The sequence below is a fragment of the Stegostoma tigrinum genome, chromosome 17 (genome assembly GCF_030684315.1).
Source record: "Stegostoma tigrinum isolate sSteTig4 chromosome 17, sSteTig4.hap1, whole genome shotgun sequence".
NCBI classification, from domain to species: Eukaryota; Metazoa; Chordata; class Chondrichthyes; order Orectolobiformes; family Stegostomatidae; genus Stegostoma; species Stegostoma tigrinum.
This window is the reverse complement of record NC_081370.1, coordinates 52,594,757-52,609,582: the sequence shown is the minus strand read 5'-3', so window position 1 is coordinate 52,609,582 and position 14,826 is coordinate 52,594,757. Positions and strand designations below refer to the sequence as shown.

General features: G+C 41.1%; 1 protein-coding gene across 4 annotated transcripts in view; it reads right to left on the bottom strand.

Moving 5' to 3' along the window:
• Positions 1-11,165, bottom strand: part of bbox1 (butyrobetaine (gamma), 2-oxoglutarate dioxygenase (gamma-butyrobetaine hydroxylase) 1) — a 177,237-nt gene extending 166,072 nt beyond the window's left edge. For 2 of the 4 annotated variants that reach the window (XM_048545120.2, XM_059652150.1), the window contains exon 1: positions 11,096-11,165. The gene's annotated coding sequence lies outside the window, so the exon portion shown is untranslated. Of the gene's footprint in view, positions 1-8,799; positions 8,953-10,546; positions 10,598-11,095 lie in introns of those variants that run through there. The other 2 variants (XM_048545121.2, XM_048545124.2) reach the window with 2 other exon arrangements.
• Positions 11,166-14,826: the final 3,661 nt, after the last annotated feature.

The following is a 14,826-nucleotide window of genomic DNA, read 5'->3' as shown; positions in this document are numbered from 1 at the left end:
ATCATTTATTTACATCACAAAGTACAGAAATCCCAGCATTGATCCTTGAAGAACACCACTGATCACAGACCTCTAGTCAGAAAAACACCCCCTCAACAACAATCTTGTCTTCTTTGCCCAAGCCAATTTTGTATCCAGCTTGCCAAGTCACCATGGATTCCATGTGATTTTACCTTCTGAACCAGCCTACTATGAGGGATCTTATCAAATACTTTTGTGAAGTTCATGTAGGCAAATGTACTACCTTATTCTCATCAATAGTTTTCAATACTCACTACTCAATCAAGTTTGTCAGATAAGACCTCCCCTGATGACTTCTTCATAAGTCCATTCCTCTCCAAATACAAATATATCGTGTTCTGAAGAATCTTCTCTTCTTTGACAATTTTCCTACCACTGATATAAGGCTCACCATCCTATAACTTCCTGGATCATCCATGTTGCCTTTCTTGACCAAAGACTGACCACTCTCCAGTCTCTGGACCTTGCCAGTGGGTAAAGAAGACACAAAGATCTCTGCCAAGTCCCCAGCAATCTCTTTCCTTCCTCTTTAAGAAACCTGAAATAGATCCCTTTAGGCCCTAGGGACTTATCTACTTTAATGTTTTTCAAAACACCTGACATCTCATCCAATCAATGTGCCTCAGACTATCAACAAATCCCTCTCTAAATTTATCATCATCCATGTCTTTTACCTGGATTAATGCCAATGTGAGGCACTCATTAAGGACCTCTCTCACTTCCTCTGGCCCTATGCATAAATTCTTTCCTTTGACCTTGAGTGAATTAACCCTTCCTCCAGTTAACCCTCTTGCTCCTTACTCAGTCTGAGCTTGCTTCTAGGGGACATGACTTCAGCCTGATTTTCCACTGCAAAGTTCTAGTAGAGGTTGCTTGTGCTACAATACATGCTCAGACATAGGCTACCGAATACTGCAGTACAATTAGGTCCCAGTGAGGAAGAAGGATTGCAGGAAGTGGGTAAACCAAAGGTGGTTAACAAAGGAAGTTAAGGATGCTATCAAATTGCAAGAAAAAAAGTGCAAAAAATTGCAAATGACAGAGGGAAAATCAGCAAGTAATATAAAATTGATAAAAGATTTAAAAAATAGTAAATAATTAAGGAGCTAAAAGTAGAATGAAATAAACACAATGACTATCACTAGAGAAAAAGATCCTAGAGAAATTAATGGGGCTAAAGCTCGAAAAATCCACTGGACCTGATGGGCGGCATCCAAGGATTTTAAAGTAAGGAGCTACAGAGACAGTGAATGCATGGATCATAAACTTCCCAGAATCCAGAGATTCTGCAGTAGTCCTGAAAGATTGGAAAACTGCCAATATTACACCTTTATCTAAAAAGGGAGGGAGAAAAAAATGAGGTAACTTGAGGCCAGTTAATTTGATATCTGTCATGGAAAAGTGTTAAAGTCTGTTACCAAGGATGTAACAACAGAGAATTTTGAAATACATAATATAATCAAGCAGAGTCAGCATGGGTTAATAAAGGGGAGATTATACCTGCCAAATTTATTCGAGTTCTTTGAGGAGGTAACAAACAGGATAAAATGGAATCAATAGATGTAATATATTTGAATTTTCAGAAGGCATTTGATAAGGTACCACATATTAAGATACTTAATGAGCTCATGGTGTTGGGGTAGAATATTAGCATGGAAAGATGATTAGCTAATTAGTAGTTGACAGAGAGTTGGGATAAAGGGGAATTTTCAGGATAGCAACTTGTAACTAGTGGAGAGTCACAGGGATCAGTGCTGGGCAATACACATTAATTACATAGATGAACGCAGTGAATAAACTACCTTCAGGCTTGAGGATGGCATAAAAATAGGTGGGAAGGCAAGTAGTGAGAATGACATAATGAGTTTGTAGAGGGATCCGGACTGGTTAAGTGAGTGGGCAATTGAAGAGCTTAATACTACTTAAATGGGAATGACTGTAGAAAGCTCTAAGATAGAGGGAATTTGGGGTGCATGAATAAAAAAAAATTGGCATCCAAAATCAGAGGATAATAAAAAGGTAAATGGGCTGTTGACCTTTATTTCAAAGGGAATTTAGCATAAAAATAGGGAGGTCTTGCTAAAACAATACAAAGCACTTGTCAGACTATATGTGGAATACTGTAAACAGTTCTGGTCACCTTATCCAAGGAAATTTGTACAAGCATTATAGGCAATAGATTGTTTCTGGATTTTTTTATGAGGAGAAGTCAAATGGGTTGGGCTTTTACTCACTGAAGTTTAGAAGAACTGGAAGATACATTATTGAAGCAAATAAGATGTGTAGACCATAAGACATAGGAACATAATTAGGCCATTCGACCCCTAGAGTCTGCTCCACCATTCAAGCTTGGCTGATTTGTTTCTCAACTCCATTCGCCTGCCTTTTGCCCATAACCTTTGAAACCCCTACCAATCAAGAAGCTATCTATCTCTCTCTTAAATACATTCAATGACTTGGCCTCCATAGTCTTCTACAGCAATGAGTTCCACAGATTAACCATTCTCTGGCTAAAGAAATTCCTTCTCATGTCAGTTCTGAAGGGTCCCGACACTCTGAGGCTAAGCCATTGACTTCTGGTCTATCCTACTAGCGGAAACATCTTCTCCACATCCACTCTCTCCAGGCCTCTCTGTATTCTGTAAGTTTCAATGAGATCCCACCACCCTCCTTCGTCCTTTAACCCCCCTCTAATAAAGGCCCAGAGTCCTCAACCACTCTTCATATGACAAGATCTCCATCCTTGGGATCATTCTTTTAAACCTTCTGCCCTGGACCCATGAACACCAGTACATCCTTTTTTAGATACACAACCTAAAACTGGCAACATTCCAAATGCAGTCTGACCAGAGCCTTATACAGTCTCTTAGCTAATGTCTGTTCTTGTATTTTAGACCTCTTGAAATTAATACTAACATTTCATTTGCATTCCTAAATGCTACCTGAACCTGCATGTTAATCTTAAGATTCCTAAGCTAGGATTCCCAAGCCCCTTTTGTGCCTCAGATTTCCAAAGCCTTTACCCTTTTAGAAAATAGTCCACACCTCTATTCTTCCGACCAAACCTCAAATTTTTCCACATTGTATTCCATTGACCACTTCTTTCTTCACTCTCTTTACCTGTCCAAGTCCTTCTCCAACTTTCCCACTTACTGTCCTTTCACAAATTTTTGTATCACCTGAAAACTTAGCAACAATGTCCTCAGTTCCTTTGTCTACATCATTAATGCATAACGTCAAGAGTTATGGTCCCCAGACTGTCTCCTGTGGAACTCCCCTAGTCAACAGCTGTCATTGTGAAACAGACTCTTTTACCCCTACTCTGTGCTTTCTGCCAGTCAGCAAATCCTCTATCCAAGTTTGTGGCTTGGCCTTAACACATGGATTCTTATCTTATTTAGCAGCCTTCTTTGCAGCACTTTGTTAAAGGCCTTCCGAAAATCTAAACAGATCATATCCACTGACTTTGCTTCATTCAACTTGACCGTTACTTCCTCAAAAAAATTCTAAAAGATTTGTCAGGCTTGACCTCCCTTTGACAATTTTCTGGCTCTGTCCTATTTTACCATGCACCACTGTGGAGCTTGTCAGTGTAGATTCAAAGAGTTTGTTTACCTTAGACAATAGACAATAGACAATAGGTGCAGGAGAATTTAGGACCAGAGGGCATGATCTCACAGCAAGGGGTTGCCCACTTAGGACAAAGATAAGGAGAACATTATGTTTAAAATCGTAGAGATCTATAGCACGGAGACAAGTCTTCAGCCAAAAATGGACAATGTCAACTAAATGTCCAACCATGCTAGCCGCATTTCCCTGCACTAGTCCCATGTCCTTCCAAACTCTTCCTATCCATGTATTTGTAAAAGTGCCTTTTAAGTGTTGTTGATGGTACCACTTCAACCACTTGCACTGGTAGCTCAATCCGTACGTGTACCACCCTCTGTGTAAAAACATTGCCCCAAAGGTTCCCATGTATTCTTTCCCCCATTTACCTTAAACTGATGCCTTTTACTCCTCAATTCCCCAACCCTGGAATAAAGACTGACTACATTCACCTTATCAATGCCTCTCGTGATCTTATACACTTCTAAAAGACCCCCCTTCAGTCTCCCATACTCTGAAGAAAAAAGTCCTAGCTTGTCCAACCTCTCCCCATAACTCAAGCCCTTACATCCAGTCAACATCGTTGTAAATATCTTCTGCACTCTTTCCAGTTTAATAACATCCTTCCTATAGCAAGGTGACCAAAACTGAACACAAACTTCAAGTGCAGCCTCACCAACATCATGTAGAACTACAACATAACTTTCCAGTTTCTATACATTCAATGCTGAGACTGAAATTTTCAATCAGTAAGGAAATCATGAATTATGGGGAAAAGGCAGGAGAGTGGAGTTGAAGATTATCAGATCAGCCATGATCTCATTGAAAGGGGGAACAGACTCTACAGGCCAAATGGCCTACTTCTGCTCCCATACCTTATTGCCTTAGTCAAATCAGCATTGGCACTTATAAATTAACCACATTGAGAATAATGCCCATTGTGGCACTACCATCATACTGAATGGGACAGATTTTGGAAAGACTGGGCATCCATGAGGCGCTGTGGGCCATCAACAGCTGCAGAATTGCACTCTGGCATAATCATTAACCTCACGGCCCGTCATCTTTCCCCACTCAACCATCACAGTCAAGCCAGAGGACCAACCCTAGTTCAACGGAGAGTGCAGGAGGGCATGACTGAACCAACACCAGGCATACCAGAAGAAGATGTTCCTGTGAAATTGAGGAATAGAAATGGCAAGATTAAGGAGCCATGGATGACAGGTGAAATTGTGAGACTGGCCAAGAGGAAAAAGGAAGTATACATGAGGTCTAGGCAACTGAAGACAGGCAAAGCTTTGCAAGAATATCAGGAATGTACAGCGAATCTGAAATGAGGCATTAAGAGGGCTAAGAGAGGATATGAGATATTGCTGGCAAACATGGTTAAGGAAAATCCCAAAGCCTTTTATTCATATATAAAGAGCAAGAGGATAACTAGAGAAAGGATTGGCCCACTTAAGGACAAAGAAGGAAAGTTATGCACTGAGTCAGAGAAAATGGGTGACATTCTTAATGAGTACTTTGCATTGGTATTCACCAAGGTGAGGGACATGACAGACGTTGAGGTTAGGGATAGATGTTTGCTTACTCTAGGTCAAGTTGACATTAGGAAGGAGGTGTTGGGTATCCTAAAAGACATTAAGGTGGACAAGTCCCCAGGTCCAGATGGGATCTATCCCAGGTTATTGAGGGAAGCAAGAAAGGAAATAGCCGAGGCCTTAACAGATATCTTTGCAGCATCCTTTGACACGGGTGAGGTCCCGAGGACTGGAGACTTGCTAATGTTGCCCCCTTGTTTAAGAGGGGTAGCAAGGATAATCCAGGTAATTATCGACCATTGAGCCTGATGTCAGTGGTAGGGAAGCTGCTGGAGATGATACTGAGGGGTAGGATCTATTCCCATTTGGAAGAAAATGGGCTTATGATAGGCAACATGGTTTTGTGCAGGGAAGGTCATGTCTTACCAACTTAATAGAATTCTTTGAGGACGTGACAAAGTTGAGTGATGAGGGAAAGGCTGTAGATGTCAGATACATGGACTTCAGTAAGGCATTTGATAAGGTTTCCCATGGCAGGCTGATGGAGAAAGTGAAGTCACATGGGGTCCAGGGTGTGCTAGCTAGATCGATAAAAAGCTGGCTAGGCAACAGGAGACAGAGAGTAGTAGTAGAAGGGAGTTTCTCAAATTGGAGACCTGTGACCAGTGGTGTTCCACAGGGATCTGAGCTGGGACCACTGTTGTTTGTGATATGTGTAAATGATTTGGAGGAAGGTGTACGTGGTCTGATCAGCAAGTTTGCAGATGACACTAAGATTGGTGGAGTAGCAGATAGTGAAGGGGACTGTCAGAGATTACAGCAGAATATAGATAGACTGGAGAGTTGGGCAGATAAATGGCAGATGGAGTTCAATCCAGGCAAATGCGAGGTGATGCATTTTGGAAGATCAAATTCAAGGGCGAACTATACAGTAAATGGAAAAGTCCTAGGGAAAATTGATGAACAGAGAGATCTGGGTGTTCAGGTCCATTGTTCCCTGAAGGTGACAATGCAGGTCAATAGGGTAGTCAAGAAGGCATATGGCATGCTTTCCTTCACTGGGCAGGGTTTTGAGTACAAGAGTTGGCAGGTCATGTTGCAGTTGTATAGGACTTTGATTCGGCCACATTTGCAGTACTATGAACAGTTCTGGTCGCCACATTACCAAAAGGGTGTGGATGCTTTGGAGAGGGCGCAGAGGACGTTCACCAGGATGTTGCCTGGTATGGAGGGTGCTAGCTATGAAGAGAGGTTGAATAGATTAGGATTATTTTCATTAGAAAGACGGAGATTGAGGGGGGACCTGATTGAGGTCGACAAAATCATGAGGGGTATAGACAGGGTGGATAGCAAAAAGCTTTTTCCCAGAGTGGGGGACTCAATTACTAGGGGTCATGAGTTCAAATTGAGAGGAGGAAAGTTTAAGGGAGATATGCGTGGAAAGTTCTTTACACAGAGGGTGGTGGGTGCCTGGAACACGTTGCCAGCGGAGGTGGTAGACGCAGACACGTTAGTGTCTTTTAAGATATATTTGGACAGGTGCATGGATGGGCAGGGAGCAAATGGACACAGACCCTTAGAAAACAGATGACTGGTTAGACAGAGGATCTTGATCGGCACAGGCTAAGAGGGCCGAAGGGCCTGTTCCTGTGCTGTAATTTTCTTTGTTCTTTGTTTATAAGGTGTCAACCTGGTAAAGCCACCAAACAGGACTACTTGCACGCCAAACAGCATAAGCAGCAAGTGACATACAGTGCTAAGTGATCCCGCAACCAATGGATCAGATCTAAGCTCTGCAGTACTGCCACATCAGTCATGAATGGTGGTGGACAATTAAACAACTCACTGGAAGAGAAGGACCACATATATACCCAACCTCAATGACGGAAATGCCCAGCGCATCAATGCAAAAGATAAGGCTGAAGTTTTGGAGCAATCTTCAGCCAGAAGTGCCAAGTGGATGATCCATCTCGGCCTGCTCCACTGATCCCCAGCATTACAGATACCAATCTTTAGCCAGTTTGATTCACTCCACAAGATATCAAGAAACGGTTGGAGGCACTGGATACTGCAAAGGCTATGGGCCTTGACAAAATTCTGGCAATAGTACTGAGGACTGGTGCTCCAGAACTTACTGCTACCCTAAACAAGATGTTCCAGTACAATTACAACACAGGCATCTACCCGGCAATGTGGAAAATTGCCCAAATACGTCATATACTTTAAAAGCAGGACAAGTCCAACCCAACCAATTACCACCCCATCAGTCTACTGTCAATCATCAGTAAAGTGATGGAAATTGTCATCAACAGTGTTACCAACCAGCACCTGCTCAGCATCTACTGAAACAACATACTGTTAGAATTTTGTTTTATTCGGGAATAGTTAGTAGTGAGAGGAATTGTTTGGTTTGTAGTAGTTCCGTAATTTGTTAACTGTTAGAATCAGATAAGTAAATTGCTACTTATTGATTGTAGAGTTACCGTTAGGAGTTCATTTTATTTCACCACTCCTTTATAACAGATGGGGAGGTGACAGGCAGGTTATACCACATTCCATTTTTCCAGATTATGAGGCGAGGCAAACTTTTCTGAGTGTTTTGGTTTTAATTATCAGAAAGGGATCGACCTCTACTCCAGAACAGTTATAATCAGTTGTAAATTTTCCAAAGTCATTTGCACTTCTCAGCAACAAAATAATGATACAATCTATTGCCAACCTGCATAACCGTGAATGATGGGGAGTGATATACAATATCACTCAGCAGCTTTGGCTAAGAACAATCTCTCCATTCCAACCACTAGCACAACGATCGTCTTGATTGCCTTGCAGATTGTCCAGACGAAATGTATAAATGAATTAATCCAAAAGTTGTTCTCAGCTAAATTAACACTCCTCATATTTTCAAAGCTCCTCACTCTCACCAGCCTTAGTAGATTTGGCAGCAAACGTTATTTATGTTTCTCATTCCAACTCCCACAACCTAGGTTTCAAACTCTGCATAAGCATCATGGAAAGGAAATCTGACGACTTTAATTTTTTCAGGTGACAATCTGGTGAAAATCATTCACTTATCCTTAACTTACAGGATTGACTACACATCAAAGATGGTATGGAATTTCAAGCCTGATCTCTTTTGACTGGAAGGCTAAACATTGTTGCAATATACAAGTAAAACTCAAGAAATTTAAAATGTTAGTAAATTAATCATTAATAAAATTTTAACCTAGTTTGTGAGTAATCAGGTCAGCAAGAAATTTACTGTGTGCTGTCATGAAAACATCAGTAAAGAATCAAACTAACTACCTCTACAGAAATCCTTTAAACTTTTCCATAACTATTATTTATTCAGAGATTTCACGACTAGCTACTGAAGCTCTGGCCGAATGTCATGCAGTAACTGACAGTTTTCATATACGGCAAACATGGCAAGCTGTCTGAAGCTTTTTTAAAAACATTTTTCCTACTACATTATTGCAGTAGACAATCACAAGTTATATTCTCAACTATAGATTAATATCTAACATTCTATTATGAATTTTCCTGCTATTCTGTTTCAGCTCATCAAACAGTACTCCCTTTGAGCATCACTTGGAAATAATACTAAGGATTACAAGGGCACAGAACGTACTCTGGATGAAGGGCAGCAATGTCCACGACAAGACTGGCTTATTGTCATCCCTATTGTCTGACACATTTGAGCCAGACATCAAATGCAGACGATGTGAGAATCAAGAAGTGGAAACCGACTTGATCTTGGCCTCGATCTTCTTGTTGCAGATGCTTCTGTTCATGAAAGTATTTGTAGCAGTAATAGCTGCATATTCATTGTGCAGTCACCAAAGTCCAATCTTCATAATGTGCACACACTCTATCATATTGTGTGGGATTACCACTGTATTAAATGAGGTATATTTTGAAAATATTCAGAAGCTCAAAGCTAAGAATTCATAAGGAACCATGGACCATTAATAGCAACAGAACTGTATTCAATCACTATGTGTAATCTCATGGCACAGTATATGACTAAAGTTAGATTTGAACAATTAGTATTGTCATCAGAAACCTCATAATCTCAGGTTAGTCTATCACCACTAGACTGTCACTGCTTGATACTGATAGACTTGCATCATCCAGTTGTTGCCAAGATTCTCCCTTCTTCTCTGACCCACACCAGCTCCATTGTGTGTAACAAATAACTTTTCTCCCTCACCACAGGCCAAAATAAAATAATCAGCAATAATTTAATGCACCGTTTACTTCTCTCTTGAAAAGATTAAACATATTGCTGTCAATGAGCATATTAGCAGTTATTCTGAAGAAGTTTTTTCTTGTTTCAAGGGATGTAAGTATTGCTGGCTAAGTCAAAATTTATTTCTCCATTTCTAATTACACTTGAGAGGCTGGTGTTAAACAGAGTTCCCTCTAATATTTATACTGGCTACACAGAACTCCAATGCTCATACATGGCAGAGACTTCCGTTAATGCTGTGACTGGTATGCTGATGCCAACCACCCTGAGGGGAGTACAGGAGCATGCGCAGCTGTGAAGCTTACAGGGAATCTCCTTGTTAAAACCAAGTAATGTACACCTAAAGTGCTTTCAGGAGGGGAATTCCATGATTTAGAGTAACAATGAAGGAACAGTGACATAGTTCCGAAGCATGATGTTGTATTGTTTGAAGGGGAACATTCAAGTGATGAAGTCTCCATGTCTCTGCTACCTTTGTCCTTTTTGGTGGTAGAGGTTGTGGGTTTGGAAGATACTGTTGATGGGAGTGGTGGGGGAAGTCCATAAAGAACATCTTGTGAATAGCACACGATGTTGCCATTTTACGTTAGCAGCGAATGCTGGAGGTGGTAAATCGGGTGTCAGTCAAGGTTGCTTTGTCCTGGATAGCGTTGAGCTTTTTGAATGTTGTTGGATCTGAACCCAAGAAGGCAAGTGAAGAGTAGCCCATCACATTGTTCGATAATTCAATTCTGTTTCTCTCCCTTGGCAGATACTGAGTACTTGTTGAGAATACACTGCAACTGTGGTTGACTCTTAATTGCCCTCTGAGCAATTAGGATGGGCAATAAATGGTGGCCTGGCCAGCGATGCTCACATCACAGGAACGAACATAAAATAAATACATTTGAAACAAAAGCAGATTTTTTGGGAGAAACTCAGCAGGTCTGGCAACATCTGTGAAGAGAAAACGGGGTTAATGCTTCAAATCCAGTGGCCCTCTTTCGGAACTGACAGCATCTAGAAAAATGTAGTATTTATTCCGACGACGGGGCTACAGAGAGGGGAGCAATTAAGTTAGTGGATAGTTGAAGGCTCAGCCCAGAAAAGGAAACAAAATCTATCCGACGGGAACTGGTTAATTCACCGTGGATCTGTCAGCTACCGGCCGGACTGCTCTCCCGAATCAGTCTAACCGCCACCGCCTCGAGCCCCGTCAGGGGACGTGGCCAATTGACAGCTTCAGCCCGCCAATGGCAGCTGGGGGCGGGCTTAAGTGTGTGATCTCTCACCAATCAAAGGCCAAGCAATCGAGCCTGTGCACAAGCCCGGAGGGGGAGATCGGGAGGAGGGGCCAGATGTGCAGTCTTTGCGCGCGCCACTAACGCCCATCAAGCGGGTACCTGTGAGGAGTAGGGCGTCCGGTTTTCTACATTTATATTCGTCCCTGCCCAGGTTCCCTCCAAATGTTGTTTCATTCGTTTAAAAAAAAAGACTGTCGAGGACCCAGCTCTTCCTGCGTTTCGTTAAAACCCTTCTCCCTCCCTGACAGCTGCTGAGGGGCAGGCGGTGGAATGGACGAGGATGGAGGTTCAAGATTTTGTTTATTTAACTTGCTGTGAAAGTTTCCATTTACGCAGTCTTTAAACCTGGTTACGGCCAGGTCAAGTTTATGACTTGAACATAGTCCACTTACCTGAGGTCCACAGCTCCTTCCCTGCGTTTGTACTCAATACAACAACCCGGTGCGGCCGAATATATTATATTGTTTTGTAGGCGGAGCTTGACATTTACATAATAAAAATACTGTACCAATGGGATCAGAGGAGCAGGCAGGCTGACGTTTCGGGCTTAGACCCTTCTTCAGAAAAAGGGCCGAAACGTCAGCCTTCTTGCTCCTCTGATGCTGCATGGCCTGCTGTGTTCGTCCAGCTCTACATTTTGTTAATAAATGTGTGTGTGTTTGTTGGTCGTGGGGATTATGTGGTGGATGAGGTGGTGGAGTGGGTGGCAGGACATGGTAATCAGGATGTTTCCTTGCCTATGTTTGAACTGATGCCATGAGACTTTACGGGATCCAGCATCAATGTTGAGGACTTCATGAACAGCTTCCCTCCTAACTGTATATCAAATCTACTTTGCCATAGATCTGGATTCATATTCTCATTTTACAACCATCAACAGTGATTTCAAGTTTATCATTGACTTTTAATTCCAGATCCTTATTGAATTCAGATTTTACGATCTCCAACAGTGGGGTTCAAACCTTAAGTCTCCCCCAGTAATGCTTCACATACACCAGTGCTCACCAAATTGGATCTTCCACTTGACTGCAGATTTGATCATCCTTTACAGTACTCCTCAGAATAGTAAGTTTCTCCTTTGGGATTGTTAGTGAATTTCAAAATCCTATTGTTTACAACCATGCTTAGAAAATGCAGGGTACCAGTGCTAAGCTATTTCCAATCTTCAGTAACTAAATTCTGCAAACAGCAGTCCAGACAACACCTATGGAGAGAGCATAAAAGTTAGAGTTCTGTCAGGCTGGAAGATCCTTCTCTGTTCAATTTAGATAGTTTACCGTAAACCTTGTGAATTAGGCAGAAAGAACTGCTGCCTTTACATTAAAAAGAATACCTAAAGAACAGTCTGAATGACAATCTTAGTTTTTTCTTATTGATGCACAGATAACACAATGCTAATTGCATTGAAGTGTTGCTTCTCTGGAATAATTATGAAATATTACAGAAAGGTTTGTTGGGTTTTTCAATGAAAAATAGGTTTTCAAACAATTTTTCACATACAAAGTTTGAATCAAACAGCTTGGAATAAATGTTGAAAACTGTCAATGATCTTTATTGTGCAGTAGTTATGCTGGACCTAACAACAACGAGCAAAGAAACAACATTTGAATTTTTTTTTGTTTTGGTTATGGAATGTGAAAGTTTCTGGCAAGGCCAGCGTTTGTTATACATTCCTAAATATAATTGAGACAATATAGTGAGAATTCTTCTTCAACAATTACAGTTCATGTTACGTAAGTACCCCAGACTTCTGTTTGGTCTAGAGTTTCAGGAGTTTAACCAAGTGATTTTGGGGGTCGGGGGGCGTGGTGGTGGTGGTGGTTAAAATGGCAGAATATTTCCAAGCCAGATAGGAAATTTGCCAGTTATGGTGTTCTGTTATCATTGTTTGTTTTGAATTGAAGCTACTGTTTTGCAAAATTCAGTTGAAGTGACCCTTGATGAGTCACTGCAGTGCGTCTTGTAGATAGAATATGCTGCTGCCAATTTGCTTGATTGGTAGAGAACATGGCTAGGGTTCTGGTCAAGTAGGATGCTTTGTATTGGATGGTCTCAGGCTTTATTAGCATTGTTGGAGCTGCACTCATCAATAACTATGAAGAATACTCCATCATGCTCCTTACTTGTGCCTCACATTGGTGGACAGGCTTGAGTAGTTACAAGATGAGTTACTTGTTTCACTTACCAACCACTGACTTGCTCTTCCAGCTGGTATTTACTTGATTGATTTAGTTCAGTTTCTGACCAGTGGTAACCCCCAAGATGTTGATAGTGGAGGATTTGGTGATGGTAATGTCAATGAACATGAAGTAGGAATGGTTGGATTCTTTCTCATTTTTGTTGATGATCATTGTCTCGCACTTGGATGATATGACTTACAGACCAGTTATAATTGCAAGATTGAATGTTGTCCAGGCCTTGTGTGCAGGATATGTTAAGTATCTGTAATTGGGTCTGAAGATTGTGCGCTCAACAGAAAGCAGCACCATATCTGGCCTTATGATGGAAGGAGCGATATGAATAAAGCAACTGAATATCATTAGGCTTATGGCATATTCTGAGGAGCTCTTGCGGTAATATCCTGGAGCTGTGATGATTGGCTTCCAGTAAATACAACCAACTTCCTTTGGACTATGGATGAGATATGACTCCAATATATGGAAAATTTTCCATCTGATTCTCATTGATTTCACATTTTGCAAAGTCTCCTCATTCCCACGCTCAGTCAAATGCTGCCTTGATGTCATCGGTGCCTTGCTATCACCTCCTTCAGACACAAGATAGACCATAAGAGGAAAAAGGAATTGCAACACGCCCTTAAGATAAAGACAGGAATGTTGCTTTTACAACTTTAATTTGTTATGGGTAGTGTACTTTTTTGTTCTAATTAACTAATGTATCATATCTAATCTATTGCTTCTTACTAAACTATCTGAAAATTCCTTATGCGTGGTCAACTGCTTGTAATAGGTATCTGTAGACCCATGGAATCATGAAAGGCAGTGGCCTAGTGGTATTATTGCCAGCGTGTTAATCCAGAGACCCAGGTAATGTACTGGGGACCATGTTTGAATCGTATCATGGCAGATGGTGGAATCTGAATTCAATACAAATCTGGAATGAAGAGTCTAATGATGTCCATTAAACCATTGCCGATTGACAGAAAAACCCAACTGGCTCACTAATATCCTTTAGGGAAGGAAACTGCCACCTTTATCTGGCTAGGCCTGCCTTCATGTGACTCCAGAGCCACAGCAGTGTGCTTGATTCTTAACTGCCCTCTTAACGGCCCTTTGGGATGGACATTAAACTCAGGCCTAGCCAGTAACGCACTCATCCTCTGAGTTAATAAAAAATCCCTATAAAGCTATCACCCATGGAGAGTATACTCTGTGCCATGATGCTGTAATTCTTTTTTCAAGTGCTACTCAATATGGACAACTACAAATTCATTACTGAGGGAATGCATTAGTGGTAATCAGTGGTAGGTCATCTTGCTAATGTTTAACCTAATGCTAAAAGGTTTCATGAGATACACTATTGATTGACGTTTGGAAAAGCAACTAAAGGGTATTTTCCAATAAAATAACATCATAATTTTGAGTATTTCGGTGATGGCATTCAAAACTTTCTTCTGAGTATCAGATCAGCATTCTTCATCTCAACCTCCAAATTCTAGAGAGCTTTATTTAAAATAAATGTGGTGGATAAGAAACTATTTTCTCCACTTGCATTACTAGCAAACGGTTGGCAAATGAGCACTTTGCACAGCGAAACATTTTTGAATTATTGAAATTAAGATCATTGTAGTTTTTCAGACAATGTTCTAAACTATTAACAGTAAAGGGAGTGTAGGGCAATTGGAGTTAATTCTGAATGACTCTTGTGATCAAGCCACCACAAACCCAAAATTGCACATTATGAATTGATACAGAGCCAGACAAATCAGACCTGACACAAAATTGGCCAAATTAAATTAAACTACAGCCAACAGCAATCGGCTGCAGAGAATAGTGGAAACCAAGATCAAAGAGATTCAAGGAGAATTTGTTACAACCAACCTATGGGTTGAATAGGTGCACTTTACACCTCCCAGCATGGCAACAGTGAAGAGTGTTGGCTC